We start from the raw sequence: 19,307 nt of genomic DNA on the forward strand, positions 1-19,307 counted from the left end.
AACATCTGAAGCTCACTTTCCACCCTTAAAAGCATCCGACCAAGAAACCGGCTAACGACTCCAAGTCTGATTTGGATGCAAAGTTCGGTCGTCCGGCCAGGATGGTCTTCGAAAGCATTTGTGTAGTTTTGACTTTTGACAGTTCATGCCCTTTACTGTTTAGCACCTTTTTATCACTTTGAAGTCCAAGCACGTAAAATAAAAAAGGCCAGTAGAACTTAAGCAAGTACGTACGTTGGTGCCCCATGTGCCAAGGACAAACTTTTAACCACGCTATAATGTTGGTATGTCCCAATCAAAAGCACTAGTTTAATCAGTTTGTCTTGTTCCCCAACAACAGCCAAAGAAAACTTGTTCTTTTTCGACATGGATCATTTGGGTTCACAGCTTCATTGAGTTTGCTATAATGATGTCCTTACCATGTGCTCCTGGAATCTTCTTCCCTACACCCCCCTTTTGTTTCACATCTTGGAGTTTTTCGATTGAAGGGAGAAATATGGTTAAAAGAAATTTTATAAAATAAATTTTTTTTGGGATTTAATTCTTTATCTATATAATTTTAAGAGCGTATTTTTTTAAATTGACCGAATAATGCATTCCGGAGTTATTTTAAAATGTTTTAAAATGAATTAATGAAAGCAATATTCAAATGAGCCAAAAAATTTTCTATCATTGATCCTCAAAGTGTGTTTTTAAAAGTATAAGCATATATCATTCTAGGAGACTCTGGATTCTTGAAATGCATTATAAAACTTGGGGAACTTTGGAATTGTATGCCTAGATAGAAGCCAATTGGAAACGAATTCATCAAACAAGAAATGTCGTGAGGGATAGAGATAAAGACATTTGAAATCGAATTTAGCTTGAATGATCTGACTTCATCCATTTGAACATCGATGTTCAGATAGAAACATTGCAGCTACCTAATCATTTAATTTCAAACATTGCAGCTACCTTATCATTTAATTTCTTCTAAGTAAGCTGCCATGCATAAGAATAATTTTCAAATTTGAAGCTAATCTGTTATAAGCACCATTCTTCTAAGGAAAACCAAAGGTTTATTGACTTTTTTTTTAATATTATATCTTATTATTCATTTCATAAGTGTATTTGTATATTCATTTGTTAAGCATCTTGGTTATTATTAATTGCTAAACTCAGTGCAGAACATATGTCAATGATTTATATATATGAGAGGTTATGAAGAGAAGGAAAAAATTTAGATAAACATTATTATTATTATTATTAAACATGACAGAAAATGTTGGAACTAAAGAGAAACTTTTTTTCTAACTTCTTAGAGTGTTCGAATATAGCTTAAGAAACCCTGAGTTTTTAAGCTAAAAAATCCAAAAAAAAAAAAAACTTTATAGTACTTTTTAAATCAGAAAATCATATATCAATGATAAATTAATTCAATGGTATTGAAATCAATTTTAAAATTGAATATTTTGAATTCAAATTTTAACCGTAACATAAAATATTAAAAAAATTAGATACCAACCACTAATTCAAATATTTGAATGCATTGAAATGATTTTTATTTGATGTATTTTTTTTTGTTGAAAATCCAGAAATAATTCCATCTAAGCTGAAGGATTACAAATTAAATTAATTTTTCTCTATTTTCCCACGTTCTTGAATTAGAATAGCTATTAGCATCAACGTGCCATATCAAATACATTATCACACAAATGAAAGTAGAATTTATAATTTTCATATAGTCACTCTCAAAAAGTGACGGATTCAAATTTTAAAACTTATCCTTCTTTGTATGAAAAAAAAAAAAAAATGAAAGCAAATTTTTATTTCTTTTTGTTATCTCAATTCATCATAATTTTTAATTTGACTTAATAATTAGGATAATATTTTCAATTGGAAGTTGAGATCCAGTTCCTTGCCGATTGGAAATATCAGAGCTAATTAAAAAATCAAAACTTAATATCTATAAATCTCACAGAATATTATTTCTAGGGCAGGCTTATCAAATAAAAATTCTCTGACTCGAATATTTCGGTTGGCAAGCAATATATTACATATTATTCTTTTCTTTTCTTTTCTTTCTCCCTGGAGAAAATAAGTTTCATATTTTCATACACAGCATTTCTAAATTCTGAAATCTATCAAGGACAAGCAGCGTGAGGAAAATGCAGGGGCAAAACAAATAAACAAAGGAATGTTTTGCAGAGAATCTATATAAAAAAAATGGCGTCAAACTATATATGATTCAATGGATAGAATGTTGCAAATTAAAGTTGAAGGTATACCTATGTACCTAATAATTAATTACGATGGCAAAACAGATGAGACAAACATAAAAATTAATGCATTGTCCCAATTTAAAACATGAAAACAAAGACAAGATTTCACAGCTCACTGAGGTTCCAATGTTCCCAGACGGTTTAATTATTCATGAACCCTACGTGTTATATAGCTCAGTTTTCATTTGCACGTCTTACTGTTTGTCAGCTAAGTTCGATAGCCATCCAAAATGACCAACCAGTTCAATTATTATGAGAATTAATAAGAAGGTTCATGTCCCAATCTTCCATCACACTTTCTTAATCAAATAAAGAACAAAGTACGGTTTCAGACCTTGAACCAGTTTGATTTGTTTTGAAGCTATGTTTTTGTTTCATTTTGCTTGTCAGAGATGTATACAAAATTCTTCTTAAAAGCAAACGCTAAGTTCAATTGGCAAATCCTGTATAACTATCTTTACAGTTGGTTGTTGCAAGGCAACAAAAAATGCGAAACAGCTCGAAGCTGCAAACCTGCAAAGTCCTAAGTATCAACTTTTGGTTTGGTCTAAAAAGAAATCAGAATCATTATTTTAGTTATATACACCTAAGAAGGAATATTTCCTATCAGAAACAAAGTCACTATTTCTTCCCAAACAAAATCCCAAGTGTCCCTTCACTATTTCTTCAAACAAAATCAAACATAGTTGTATTTTGCAAGCATTGGTCGTTTTTTAAAAATGCAAATAGTTGTATTAAGAGCAGAACAGTTCAACCCAAATAATTACTCTGCCGCCAAAATTTGACATGTAAGTTGGAGGATAGCAATTAATTCTTTGGCATAGTCGTATTTGCTTAAATCAGTCAGTTGCAGTCCCCAGTTGTCTTAATTTGGCTCCTACTGTGATTTCAAAGGAAGAGCTATTGAGATATCAGTCAACAAGGGCTAATATTGTTGGCTCATGGACTGGTTGTTGGCAGGATTTAGAACCAAATGGTCATTCAGTTTCTTTTGCTTGTATGGGGAGGTTTCCCCCCAAACGAGTCTTGTTTATGCAAAGGATTTTGAACCATATATATATATATATATATATGTATGTATGGTTTATGCAAAGGATATCAAAAGATTTGGATTCAGATAAAAAATAAGAATGTGAGTTTCTCATTAATTTTATTTTCCCTTTTTTGACATGGTCTTCACTTCATGTTTTGCATTGGAAAACGCAAGATACCCTTTGGACAAAAACAATGCACAAAAATTATTATGATTATTTAATTTATGATCTGAATGAAGGAAATATTAACCAAATGGTTACTTTAAGATTAATTAAAAGTTTATCAAATACTTGATATGAAAAGAATCTAATCATACCATAATATCAAACATAAGCTCTTAAAAAATTCATGTGAAGCCACAATAAACAACAAAAGAAAAACGACCACCTTATGGCCAGTTAACTCGGTTAACAGAATCATTATTGAATGGTTGAAATTGACAAGAGAAGAGAAAAATACAGATATGCTTCACCGACTAGACTGCAGAAGAATCAACCAAGAGAGATAAAGAGATGGCTGTTTCTGCATAAAGCCACTTTCTTCCACGTGTTATCAAGGAGTACTGTTAATTTGAGGGGAAATGGAATATTGCATTAGAGATTACTGGTTAGAGTCAGCTGCTTCATGGAATCGTAGATGAAGGATTGAATGCTACATAAAAATGGAAAAAGTAGTGGCAAAAGGCTGACAGGTCATGGTTGAAGTATTCTAACCTGTAGCCCATGATTTTCTTTCATCTCGCAAGTTGAAAAAGCTATTGAAATGGTTTGTGAATTTGGGTCTATTACGAATCTAAGCCATTTGGGAAGGAAGCAATACGTGTAAATTTATGATTATTTCGTTTTAAACCAAAATGATGCGTAATTAATATCCCATATGAGTTGTATTCTTATTCATGAATGTTGGCAGAGGTGATTTGTAATTCGAACTTACTAAAAGTTCAAAGCTAGCCATCTTAACCTATTAATAACGCAACTCTCTGGCTCTTATGTTGTCTATCTTTTTGATTTGGTGATAAAATTTTTATTTTGAAACCATAGTTTTCAGACTTCGGGGTTCAGATATTAAAGACTCTGCAAAGGGTGAAATCAGAAATGTAAATCCAGGGCGATCTGTTCACTTTGAAGTGTCCTCCAAAGTAGCTACAATGGCTTTCCCATTTTCTAATCATTCAAAGAGTCTCATTAAAAAAGTCAATACGTAATCCAGCTTCAAACTAAGATATTATCAACTGTGAAGCCAAATTTCAAACCTTAGAACATACATTGATCATATCCCTTTTAAAAAAGTCCAAAATCGAAGTAGCCAAGTACCAGCCAGCTTCCTCTCTCCACATTGCCTAATTTTGAAACCAGAAAACCATCGTTTTCATTAACCAGGACAAGTCTCCCACCCCTCACAGATGCGTGTAGGATTCTCAAACCTCATTGATTCTCTCTTTCTCGAGGCATTTATAAAGAGCACCAAACAGACAGCTTTGATCATCAGCAAAACCCCCACGGTACTACTGCAGCAAATAACACCCATCAAAACAAAAAGCAAAACCCTCCCAATTATCAAATATGTCAGCCCCAACATTTATTTTCTCAATCCTCCTTTTTCAACTCCTCTTTGCCTCACAGCCATGCCACCTTATCCTCACCTCCGCAGCCGACGACCAGTGGCAACTTCTACAAAAAAACATTGGCGTCTCGGCCATGCACATGCAACTCCTTAGAAACGACCGTGTTGTTATGTTTGACAGAACAGATTTTGGCCCATCAAATCTGTCGTTGCCAAATGGAAAATGCCGCAATGACTCATCTGACATAGCTCTCAAAGTAGATTGCACAGCTCATTCAGTTGAGTACGATGTTTTTACCAATACGTTCAGGGCTCTTATGGTCCAAACCGACGTTTGGTGCTCTTCTGGGGCCATCATGCCTGATGGTAATTTGGTCCAAACCGGTGGTTTCAATGACGGTGAACGTAAGGTCAGGGTTTTTAGACCATGCAGTACCTGCGATTGGCAAGAAATACCAAATGGATTGGCAGTCAAAAGATGGTATGCCACCAACCATATCTTGCCAGATGGAAGGCAAATTATTGTCGGTGGTCGCAAACAATTTAACTACGAGTTTGTTCCTAAAAACATTGCCGCCAACACATTCAATTTGCCTTTCTTGTCAGAAACCAATGAGAGAGGAGTGGAGAATAATCTTTACCCTTTTGTTTTCCTTAATGTTGATGGAAACTTATTTATTTTCGCTAACAATCGAGCTATTTTGCTTGATTATGTGAACGATAAAGTTGTGAAGACGTATCCCACAATCCCAGGTGGCGATCCTAGAAGCTATCCAAGCACTGGTTCGGCTGTCTTGCTTCCATTGAACTTGAAAGCGGCAGCTATTCAAGCTGAAGTTTTGGTTTGTGGGGGTGCTCCAAAAGGATCTTATATCCGAGCCTTAAGAGGCAGGTTCATTGGAGCCTTGAACACTTGCGCTAGGATCACAATAACCGACCCCAACCCACAGTGGGTCATGGAGACTATGCCTTTAGCTAGAGTTATGGGTGACATGATATTGCTTCCAAACGGCAAAGTTTTGCTCATCAACGGGGCAGGTTCCGGATCAGCAGGATGGAAATTGAGTAGGAACCCGGTTTTGAGTCCAGTGTTGTACCTGCCTGATAACGAAAATGGGTCACGGTTCGAGACACAAAACCCAACAACAATTCCTCGGCTGTACCACTCCACAGCAGCATTACTTCGTGATGGCAGAGTTTTAGTTGGTGGAAGCAATCCTAACCCGTTGTACAATTTTACTGGAGTCCTTTTCCCTACCGAACTAAGCTTAGAGGCATTCTCTCCAGGATATTTGGACGTCAAATTCAACAATTTGCGACCCACAATCGTTGCTTCAAACTCAATGTCCATGATCGGATACGGGAAAAATGTAACAGTTCAAGTGGTGATTACAGATAAAGTAGTTCAAAACTTGGTGTCCGTAACAATGGTGCAACCAGCCTTCTGTACACATTCGTTCTCTATGAATCAAAGGTTGCTTGTACTTGGAAATGACAAAGTAACCGCTTTGGGGAAATCAACGTATAACATTGAGTTCACGACGCCAGGTTCGGGTAATCTTGCGCCAGCAGGGTTTTATCTTTTATTTGTGGTCCATCAAGACATTCCCAGCCAAGGCATTTGGGTCAAGTTGAAGTAAAGAAAAAGAAAAAAAAAAAAAAAAAGGATTCATCCAAATATCTAAAATAAAGGTTCGTGATTTGAATGTACACAAAGAATTGATCATCCCATCTGTATACTTCTTCCGATTATTCTTTAAGATGTGACACACACACACATACACACATATATATATATATATATGTATATATATATATATATATATGTATATATATTTCAGTAATCTCTGCCGATTGCTTTCATAGAACTAGGCACAGACAAGTGTATTTACAAAGTTCGATCGACAAAGAGGATTTATTTTAATTAATTGTCCAGTTGTCCTTATAAATGGTCAAATTATAACCAGCTAGCCACATTTCTGACAAGGATAAAATAATCAAATTGAAAACATGCAAATTACTTTATGCCTCATTTCAGGTTCATTTTTTTTTTTTAACTTGAAATTGTAAGAGATTAAACTGACACTAAGAATTTTCACTCCACCAATAGAATACACGACTATTAACATTATTTCATAAATAATATATACTAATTGGCACAAGCAAACTAGTCAATTTAGACATACATGCATGACTTTTTGCAACGCTAGCTCAAAGGCGTTTTAATTGTTTTCCACTTAGTAAAGCCCTTGATTAATTTATTCACGGCACGTTTAGTTTGGCGTGGAATACGACCAAATGGTCATTGAAATAGCCAGTCCTAGGGCCATCTTGCCTTTCTATGGAACCTCCCTCAATCTTTTCATATCTAAATTAAACATGATTGTTGCAGCTGTCACTACAAGGATTTAGGTTTTCAGTGATGTTTTTTTCAACGTTTAGTAGTGTTTATAAACGCCATTAAACGATTTGCAGTGTTTGCAAAAAACGTCACTAAGAGTATTGACTATACACATGTTAAGGAAAATAACGACATTTATATCTAAAAAATATCGTTAATTTAGTGACATTTATATAAGAAAAACACCGTTAATATGATAACGTTTGTATCATAAAAACGCCGTTAATTTAGCAACGTTCTTATCATAAAAATACCGCTAATTTTAGTGACATTTTATAATACAAACGTCACTAACTTTAGAATTTAGAGATATTCTTAAACACGAACGTTGCGAAATTAAGAAATTTACTTTTTTTTAAAAAAAATTTCTTTTAATATTTATTATTTTCATTAACAGAAAATGTTAAAAGAAATAAAATCGAACTTAAATTCAGAAATTGAATTTAATAAATACATATTTCACATTTAAATATACATGTAATTAACATAAAGTTTAATAATTAGTATAATAATATTCAAATTATTTTAGTACATTAACAAAAAAATTTAAAATGTATGAAATTGATGACTACATAGATTTGAAAGACTGCTATTTGATGAAAGAATTTTTTCACCTTGATCACTAGCATGCTCAAGAACTTACTGAATAACATCATACAAGTTTTAACACTTAATAATAAGCTATTTTTTACATTAAAAAATATAAATATTTACTAAATCTAATACATGAGTTGGTGGACCATTGAGATTACATTTTAAATATGCATGTAATTAACATAAAGTTTAATAATTAGTATAATAACATTCAAATTATTTTAGTACATTAACAAAAAAATTTTAAATGTAAGAAATTGATGACTGCATAGATTTGGAAGACTGCCATTTGATGAAAGAATTTTTTCACCTTGGTCACTAGCATGCTTAAGAACCTACCGAATAACATCATACAAGTTTTAACATTTAATAATAAGCTATTTTTAACATTAAAAAATATAAGTATTTACTAAATATAATACCTGAATTGATGGACCATCGAGATTAATTTTTGAAAATTGTTGTTGCACAAAATTCATAAGATGATCAAATCAATCATGCAACTATTGAAATTTTACACGTTCTTAGTCTATTCTAGTACGTTCTTCTTCAATTTTGGTATGCTCTTGTTCTTTTTCTACTTCAATTTATTAGAAACGTTGTTGCATAGTTTGTAACTCCTTTCTCAATATGGAAATGTTTCGTCAAGACTGACTTGCTGAGAATGTAAATTGCTGAGAGCTACGTCCATAGTAGGTAGATAATTTGGACCTAATTCAAGGCCTCGGACCTGTCCATACCTTTCTTTTCCAGCAACTTTTGTGAAAATTTAATTTTTCAATTCTTGCATATTGACAAAACCATTAGATGCTATTTCAATCTTAGTAGTCATTTTCTCTTTCACTTTCTCCTATAAATTAATCAGATAAAACTATCAAGTTTAATGATTAATTCATAATATGTCAAAAATAGTAAATATTTATTTTCTGTTAAAATAGATGTAACAAATTATCATAATTTCTTGTGTTTTGATATTCAAGTAAGATCTCTCTTTTTTTTGTGTGTTAAGCGAAAAAGTTTCAAACGTCCAACTTTGTCACCCATCTCAATCTCCTATACAAAAACACATGTTATTATTAAATACATATCAAATGTAACTTATCATACATATCAAGCATGTCAATCAAGTTAAAAATTCCAAATAAGTTTAATATCATGTATTTAATCTATTTAAATTGTTAAAATAAAAATATAACCATAATATTATATTTTTATCCTTTAACAACACAAAAGTCTTAAACAAACGTAAACAATAAAAGCATTTTGGCCTTTCACACATATCGATCATGAAAATCAAATTTAATTATTTAGATAAGTTTAATATCATGTATTGTAGCCATCCAAACTGTTAAAAGCCATCCAAAAGTCTAATTTGTATTTTTACCTTTAAAAGGCAAAAATAGTCTCAAATAGACGTAAACGATAACTTTTTCACACATTTCAACCGTAAAAACCAAGTTCAATCATTCGGACAAATTTAATATCATGTATTGAAGCTATCCAAATTGTTAAAACAGAACAATAACAATAATTTTATATTTTTACCTATTAACGACACAAAAAGTCATGAAGAGACGTAAACAATAACTTTTTTATACATATTAACTGTGAAAACTAAGTTCAATACTTTGGATAGGTTTAATATCATGTATTGAAACTATCAAAACTATTAAAACAGAACAATAACTATTAATTTATATTTTTACCTTTTAACGGCACAAAAAGTTCATTCATTCGGATAAGTTTAATATCATAAACTTACTATTTCTTTTTGCTTTCTAGCAAAACTTTTTGATCCACTTGTGTGGTTATATTTCTGTTGCTTTCTACTACCAATCCTAATATGTTCTCTTTCCTATTATAAAAAATAATTACGTATATGGTAGAAATACAAATATTACCAACCTAAAGCATAAAACACTTTCATTACTTACAACTAATATTAAAAGTTATAAATAAATACCTTTCATTTTTTTTAGAACCAAAATCTAACTAATTATTCATATTACCACCTAATCACATTACGAGATAGATTTTTTAGTATGGCCTCTACAGTAGTATTTCGATCGAAATACTTTTTTTTCAAATTATGCTTATAGTCTTTTCATTTTTTTCTCAATGACTTAAGCACAAATGAAGTGGGTATTTCAAATACAAATCTTGACTGTAATAATACAAAAAGAAAAGTTTGAATCAATAAACCAAATGTAAAATAATTATATTTTATATGTAATTAATTATATTAATACCTTAATAAAGTTTAAAGCATCGACCTTAACTTTTGCTGAAACTTTAAGCCATATTTCATAATGAATAGGAATTTCATTTCATTACGGGCAATCATGCCTAAAAATTCAGCCAACAGTTAAGCCTCTTCATCAATTGATTGCCTATCAGAGTTTGCAGACACTACAATACGCTCGTTTGGAGGTAGTGCAAATAATTCTTTCAAAGTTGTTCGACCTCTGATCTTCAGTTGATCATTGTTATCAACTGTAAAAAATAAAAAATCAATTTGTAAATTATCTTCACTTTAATCATTATAATCTAATTGTAAATATGAAATATATGATACCCGTATTCAAATTAAAAGCAGAATCAATTGACGGGATACTATCTAAACCTGAACTTCTCATATTGCTAGATCCAATAACAGTTAAAAGGTTAGAAGTGACTGAGTTAGAACTAACAATACGTTCATTCCCCTTAAAAGGATTCAGTCCATAGCCAAAATCAACAGGTGCTACAAATAATTTTAAACTAATATATTTGATATGTATTTCTTTCAATCTACTCATCCGTATTGTAGCTCAGCTGCATCATAAAAATGAATATATAAAAGATATTAGTTTAGTACATATATAAAGACATTGAGAATTTAAGAAATCATAGCCAATGATATATAAAGAACATATCGATTTAATTAAATTAAAAGATGATGTATGATTTACAATACAATAAATATACAATAGCGAATGTGACATTAATTACATACAAGCATTTATTATATTATGTCTTAAACACTCGAATTATAAAATATAGATAATCCATCATGATTCATAAATGTCTTCATTAACATCTTCGCAGACCCAATGAACAGAGGTACTGAAGATATTTTCATCCAAGTTTTGTTTAGCAAAAGGATGATATTCAGTTTCATGTTCAACATCATCTCTGGTATCTAATCCCATATCAAATAAGTCTCTAGGTGTATTTCAAAGAACAACAAACTAACCCAATTCTTTGGGATTTTCAAAATAAAAAACTTGTTTGACTTGAGATAAAAAAATATAAGGTTCATCGATGAGCTGTTGTACAGTATGAATTAATAGAGAAAAATTCACAAGTGTAAATCCAAATTGATCTTTCTTAATACCTCTCGTACTATTCACATTAGTTCAATCACACCGAAATAAGATAACTTTTCACTTGTCATAATAATCTAACTCAATGATGTCATTAACCATGCCATAATAGTCAACATTTTCTTTTAAAAGGTTTGTGTCCCAGTGCTAGCATAGTTAGCAATTGATGAAGTAACAATAACTCTTAAATTTTGTGTACTTCTAAATCTCTCATAAGATTTAGTGTGAAATCTAAATCTATTGATGATAAAATTTTTTTATCCTTTCATAATCCTGTTTGGACCTTGTGAAAGACATTTTTCCTCTTCACTAACAAGCCTTTCACTACAAACATATAAATGTGGAATAAATATATATATGTTATTAATGTTAGTTATACCATAAGCATTTTATGTAGATTTCTCATAATGAAAAGTATAGCATTACTTACAATTGCTCATAAACCATTCATGAAAGTTTTCGACGAACAACTTAGTAAGCTCTCAAGGGTTTGATCATCGATAATGTGCATGAGCTCTCAAATTATTTCTATACTTGCTACAAAACATCATGATAAAGTATTAACAATAACAAAAATACAATAAATTATACATAATGAAATTAATTATTTTCTTGCAAAACAACTTACGTGCGAAACGATTCAATTGAGTAATGATAAAAAAGAACATATCGATGTGCTTGTGCTTTAGATTTATCATCTAACTCCACCATTTTACTTTTGCCTATTGGTTATCCAAAACTATCAAAAAGATAACTATATGCAAAGTCAGTATGCTACACACTAATATTTCTCGATGGTCTATTAAATCTCATTTCAACATCTTTTAAATAATAAGAATAAAATGTCATACACTCTTTTGCTAAATATCCTTCAGTAATAGAACCTTTCGGATAACGTTTGTTACGATAATAAAACTTTAACCTCCCAAAAAACCAATGGCATAAAATATTTGTTATATATCTTTTTAACTATAGTGAAATGACCAACACTAACAACCTAATCAAGCTATTAATAAATAACACATTTCGATAAAAAACATCCATCGATAATAAATCGGTTCACTAACTTTTGCTTCATATGGAAGGTGAATAACAAAATGCATCATAATAGTGAAGAAGTTTGGAGGAAAAATCTTCTTTAAATGGCATAAAGTAATCACGGCTCGATCTTTAAGTTTGTCAAGCTCTTTCACATTTATAACTTTTTCACATATAGCTTTAAATATGTTACTCAAATCAATTACCACTGAAGTGACTTGCTTTGACATTGATGAACGTAAAGCAAGGAGAAGTAAATATTGCATCAAAATGTGATAACCATGTGACTTCAATGAAGAAGGTTTTCGCTCTTTCAGATTCACACATCTAGATATATTTGATACATAACTGTCTAAAACTTTCATATTTTTTAAAACCTTGCAAAACACATCTTTCTTAGCTTTAAAAATCCTAAAATAGACAGAAAGTAATTGATATTTGCCTTTAGGAAGCAACTTCGAATGAAGGTCAGGGCGAATCTTCATATCAACTAGGTCAAGCTAATTTTTTAAGTCATCATTTGATCTTTTATTCACATTAAGAATTGTCTCGATAAAATTTTTGTAAATATTTTTCTCTATGTATATCAAATCAAGGTTATGACGTAATAAATTATATTCATAATAAGGTAACTCAAAAAAGATACTTTTTTTTTCACAACTCAAACTAGAGTCATTTTTTTCATCGTTCTCCTCATCACTTTGAATATCAAGATTATCAACTTAAGTATCAGTATCATCAACTTGAGTAATATGAGGCTTGACATCTTAAAAAATGTCCCTCACTCTTTTCTTTGATTGAGTCATTTTTTCATAAGTGAAATTGATATCTTTTAACTTTGACAAGGTATTAGATCCACTAATTGGTAAAGACGATCTCTTTCACTCTTCAATTTTATCAAAGAGATATTTTTAAAAGCTAAATTGATGATTATCATCTAACCATCGATAATATGCCATATAACAGAACTTCCTACCATTAGGTCACCACTTCGAACATGCCTGTGTAGCACAACATGAATAAGCATAACGACTTTTTATGCTTCAACCAGATAAATTCACATAAGTAGAAAAACATTGATAGTCAATAATAAAGCAGCATGTATATTGAAGTTTTTTTTTCTATGCATCATAGGTTTTAACTTCTTCCTATAATTACTTTAACTCTTTAATAAGAAGTTGTAAGTAGATGTCTATATCATTATCCGAACTTTTTTTAAAAAAATTATCATAGACAAGATAAATGATTATTGCTTCATGATAATTCATGGTGACAAATTGTATGGAATCAATACAACTAGCTAAGTACTATAAGAAGTACTCATCATTTTAAATGGATTGAATCAATCAGATTCTAGTCCAACCATAACATTTTGAGGATCAAATGCAAAGTTTAGAAACTTAAATAAAATGATTTTCATGCCAAAAAATTTGTAAGATACCTCAATGATCCATCATCCGTCTGCCTATCATGATGTCACCTCATAGAATCTATAATTTTGAAAGACATTAAGAGTCACTGAAGTCTTGGTATTAATGAAAAATAGCGTAAAATCTTTACAAGCTTTTTTTTTACATAGATCTCATCACTATCTTCATTCAACCTTTTATCAAAATTTTTATCTATCCAATAAGAAATACCACACAAATGATAAAATTTTTTTATTTTTTTATCACCCTAATATAACATGTAATCATTAGGACAACTATGAATTTTCTTATATCCAAGACCCAAATCCTTAATCATTTTCTTTGATTACTTACAAGATTCAAAGATTTTTACAAAAGAAAATATTTCTTTCATAAACTCCAATAATAAAGTCAAAGAGTTTTCCATCCATCCATATAAGCATTTCAAGTGAAAAAGACGAATACAAAAAGATAACCTTGAATGCTTCGATCCTCTATAAAGTTCTTCATTCATATCCTTAAGCAACTTATAAAACTTTGATACTTCTTCTCTAGGTTATTGGTCACCTACACCTATTTCATGTTCACCAAATTTATTTACTTCAACATTTGACTCATTAAATTCATCATTTTAGGGAGATAGATTATGAAAATATTGGTTATGAATGTTAAAAGTATCTTGCAATATGCCTTCAATGTCATCTCTTATAAACGGATCATGTTGGTGTTAGAGAGCCCTTGAAGTTGAAAGAACTCTAGTGGAATACATTGATGGTACAGACTCTCTATAAAAATACCAATTAACATATCTTGAGACAAATTCAATACAAATTAAATGTTTCAAAAGTAACTTCACGCATTTGCCAATCAATATTAGCACACTTCACACATGGGCATAATATAGTATTATCTTAACTCGTATTCTTAATGTAAAATTAAGAAAATTTTTCACTCTATCTTTATACTCTTAACTTAATCTTGACTTTTGCATCAAACTTTTATCCATTTAGTACTTGCTACATTGTCAGACCAAATTTATATAAATAATTTATAGGACAATGAACATATAAAATACTTAATTTTACTATATTTTAAACTAAAAATAATAAGACCAGTACTTACAGAAGATCAAAACTCTTTGTTGTGAAGTATTTTCTCAGCTATCTGATATAAAGTATTTAAAACTTTGCTGCTAACCCAGACATTAGCCTAGAGTATTTAAAGTTGGGGTTGAAATAAGGTAAAATTGGTTCAGAAAAAACCCAAAAAATGAAGAAAATGAAAAAAAAAAAAAAGAAGTGAATGATGGGTTCCAATTGGGTATTTTATGAATATGGGTTTTGGAGAAAAATTTTAAACTAAAAAGAATATCGTAAATTACAAAAGTTGAAGAAATAGTAAAATAGAGTAAAAGCTAAAGTAAATAACTAAGGAATAGTTGAAATAGGGTTCCAAAAAACAAAGCTCGAATACTAAAAGCTAAAAAAAAATAAAAGTATTTTGCAATTGGTATGAAAAAAAAAATAGTAGATTAATGAAAATAAAGCTTGAAGTTGAAGATTGGATGCGCTAAGTTTGGGGATAATTTTATTGGAGTTTATAAGACACACATGCATACATCTGACAAATAAAGGCATTTTCAACAAACAAATATTTTTAATAATCTTTGCCTTTACTTAACCCCTCAAATTTTTTTAAAAAATTTATTGAAGGTATTTTGTGTAGAAAATACATTCAATAATCTCCTCCATTTTTATCAATGAATATCACTGAAAGTAATTTTTTACTATAAATGCCTTCACTAATTCCTTCAAAATTTTTGAAAAAATTTATTGAAGGCATTTTTTGCATAATTCACTTTTAATAACCCCCTTCATTGTTATTAGAAGAATATCAATTAAGGTAGTTTTTTACCAAACATACTTTCAATAATCCAATAAAATTTTGACGATGAGATTATTATAGGTATTTTTGACTAAAAATGCTTTTACTAATCTATTGAAATTTTTTAAAAGAATTTATTGAAGGTATTTTTTGCATAATACACATTCAATAATCCCCTTAAATTTTAACGAAGAGATTTTTGAAGGTGTTTCTAACTAAAAACGCCTAAAAACACCTTCAATAATCTCTTTTTCAAAATTTTTAAAGAAAATTATTATAGGTATTTTTTTTATAAAACACCTTTAATAATCTTCGTAATATTTTTTAACTGAATTATTGAAGGTATTTTTGGCATGAAATGCCTCTAATAAACAAGCTATTGAAAAAATATACCGAATTATTGAAGGCTATTTCTAAAAAAAATGCCTTCAATAATTTTCTTTTAAAAATCTTTTGAGATTATTAAAGGTGTTTTCTTAGTAAAAATGTTTTCAACAATTTCGTAGTCAAATTTTAAGGGGATTATTGAATGCGTTTTTGGTAAAAAAAATACCTTCATTTATAATTTTTATATTAGTGAAGGCAGTGAGATTATTATAGGTGTTTTTTTATAAAATACCTTTAATAATCCTCGTAATATTTTTGGATTGAAATACCTTTAATAATCCTAGCATAAAACGCTTCCAATAAACAAGTTATTGAAAAAAAAACTGGATTATTGAAGACATTTTCTAAAAAAAAAAATACATTCAATAATTTTTTTTAAAAATTTTTTTGAGATTATTAAAGGTGTCTTTTAGTAAAAACACCTTCAATAATCTTGCAGTCAAATTTTAAAGGGATTATTGAAAGCATTTTTTGCAAAAAAAATGCCTTTACTCATAATTTTTATATTAGTAAAGGTGGTAAGATTATTATAAGCGTTTTTGACTAAAAAACCCTTCACTAATCCACTCAAAATTTTTAAAAGAATTTATTAAAGGTATTTTTTTGTATAAGATACCTTTAACAATCTCCTTAAATTTTAACGAGAAGATTTTTGAAGGCGTTTCTGACTAAAAATGCTTCTTTTAATAATTTTTTTTTTAGAATTTTTAAAAATTATTAAAAGTATTTTTGGCATAAAACGCCTCAAATAAACAAGCTATTGAAAAAATAGACCGGATTATTGAAGGTATTTTCTAAAAAAAATGCCTTCAATAATTTTTTTTAAAATTTTTTTTGGATTATTAAAGGCATCTTTTAGTAAAAACACATTCATTAATCTCGTAGTCAAATTTTAAAAGGATTATTGAATGTGTTTTTGATTTAGAAAAATGCATTCACTTATAATTTTTATATTCATTCCTCTGTCTTAAACTTCAAAATCATAAATTGCTATTATAGAAAATGATTAAAAGCTGCATTAATTAGCCAAACCAAACTCCTTAAACGCTTTTAGTTTGATTTTTAGTTTCTTTATCTCTATCATCACCATCGACATTCAACAAATTAATGTCGTGCACCTCTCTATTTACTGGTATATCTTTATTTTATTTGTTTATTGTATTATTTATATTCTTCAATAGAGGTATTTTTTTTATTCTTTACTATTTATTCATTTCACCTTAACTTTAGTCGTCCAAGCACCTTTCATTACATGTATAGTATTTTTGTGTAATTCGGTTTAAATATTATGGTTTGTTAAATGGTATTGTATGATATTGATTTGCTGAATGGTTTGTTGAATGGTGTTTCTGAATGGTTTCCTTAATAGTATTTCTAAATGGTTTTCTAAATGGTGTTTCTAAAAACATTGCTGAATGGTTTGTTGAATAGTATTTCTGTAGTATGATATTGATTGTATTTTATTACGTATAATGTGAAATTTAAAGAGACAATTTGGTATATTTCAAATAATTATGATCAAAATCGCAGGTATTATGGACTTCGAATAACATATTTCTCCTTCTACTGAATATATATAAGACATACCTATAGGCTAAAAAAGATAAGAAAGGGGATGAAATAAATAAATTAAAGTGAGTGATACAAAAATTCACGTAGACTTCAATCAAAATGGGTAGCCTATATCTGATGGAGTTGCCAAGTTGGCTACTCGTATTAGTGTCGTATTTCGTAATAGCATTTCAATTACGTACTATAATTGGTGACGAGATTATGATGATTTAAAGGATGGTATATGGGGTCAATTGTGGTATATTTATTCAACCGTTTTATAAAATTTGTTAAATTATTATTTAATTAAATTTAATGTGTTCATACTAATTGTGTTAAATTATTTAAGAATGGTTCGACATCCCAATTGAGTGTAAAAAGCTTGTGTTGAAATCTATTAGAAAAGTATTTAAAGATTTTAAAAGTAAATTGACACCTAATATATTTTACTACTCGTTGATCAATGTGATGTATTGGTTGTTTCACCTAGGTCATATGCAGATGTTATAAGTAATGAAGATTGAAGAATTTTTGTTCGAGATCAGTTGTCAAAATATTTCTCAATATGCAAACCCATTACAAAAAAAAATTGTTTATAAGATTTTATGCAATATATTTGATATTTTCATATGTGATTTACGTAATTTCTTTCTTTGGTAGAAAATCAAAGAAAACCAAAAGAACATTTGGACCAAACAAATATATCACCATTGGACAGCGAGAAAGGGATATACAAAAGTTAAGTATGAGTTTGTAAGTATTTGCACCCTTGTTTATACTCATAAATAAATATTTATGAATATTAATTTCATAGATTTTGATTCTTATATTGTGATAGTTTATTAGGAATCAGTTAGCTTTGGCATCAAAGTTTTCGATATGATGTGTGAAAATAAGGACATCTGCGAAATGATGGATCCTTTGAAGATAAAGCAATCAAAGAATTAACTAAAAAGATTGTATGTTTAACTGCTCATTAAATCATGTATGATTGACATAGTGGTTGTATGCATGACTTTATACTAGCTTGTATAGATTTGTTATTACGGCCTATTTTATTATTATCTTTTAAGATGATTATGCTGTTAAAGTTAAATCTGGTGAACTGACTATCCAGTATGGTAAAGATATGTTGTTTTTAGCATTAAGAGCTAAAGAAAGGCATGTTCAAGTTTGTGGGGTTAGTAAATTAGTGTTGTCATCAAAGTTTTTCAGTAATCAACCCAAAACTCCTTGAATAACAAATGCACAATATGAAACAATCATTGAGCAACAACAGCAAAGACTTGATAACTAGGAGCAACGCGTCAATGAGCAACACAACGACTCGCTATTTTGGAGGCAATGTTAGCGAAAATACAGCCTAGCATGCCTGTAGGCTAGTTGGATAGCATCATTCACCTAAGACAAGCTTTCATTACAAGTCAAGCAGGGAACCTAACCTCCGCTACCAACCATAAAGTATGATTTTATTTATAAGTTTAATATTTATTTGTTTATTATATTATTGATTTAGTTTTAATATTTATATTTCATTATATATTGTAGCAGGATATTAGTACTCAGAGTATGACCCATGCTCAGGTTGCTATGAACGAGTTATCTAATTATTCACTTAATCATTTATCTGAAGGAAATTACATAACCGTTAAGTTCGATGATAGGTTATTTGATCAACCATCATTTTCTTATATTGGTGTGGATGAGGTTAACGAATTTTGTAACTTGGATGAAATATCAGCCGCTGATATTGTTGCTTATATGAAGTTAGCTTATAAATACAAATACATAAACTCAATATGTATTAATCTATATTATA

At 29.8% G+C, this 19,307-nt stretch overlaps 1 pseudogene across 1 annotated transcript; it reads left to right on the forward strand.

Moving 5' to 3' along the window:
* The first annotated feature begins 4,773 nt into the window (after positions 1-4,773).
* On the forward strand, positions 4,774-6,524 carry LOC111311405 (aldehyde oxidase GLOX pseudogene; annotated as a pseudogene). Its single transcript, XR_016346795.1, has one exon. The product of XR_016346795.1 is annotated as an aldehyde oxidase GLOX pseudogene (transcript).
* Positions 6,525-19,307: the final 12,783 nt, after the last annotated feature.

This window comes from Durio zibethinus, chromosome 1, assembly GCF_047325235.1.
Source record: "Durio zibethinus cultivar Kanyao isolate XHJ-2024 chromosome 1, ASM4732523v1, whole genome shotgun sequence".
Lineage (NCBI taxonomy): Eukaryota > Viridiplantae > Streptophyta > Magnoliopsida > Malvales > Malvaceae > Durio > Durio zibethinus.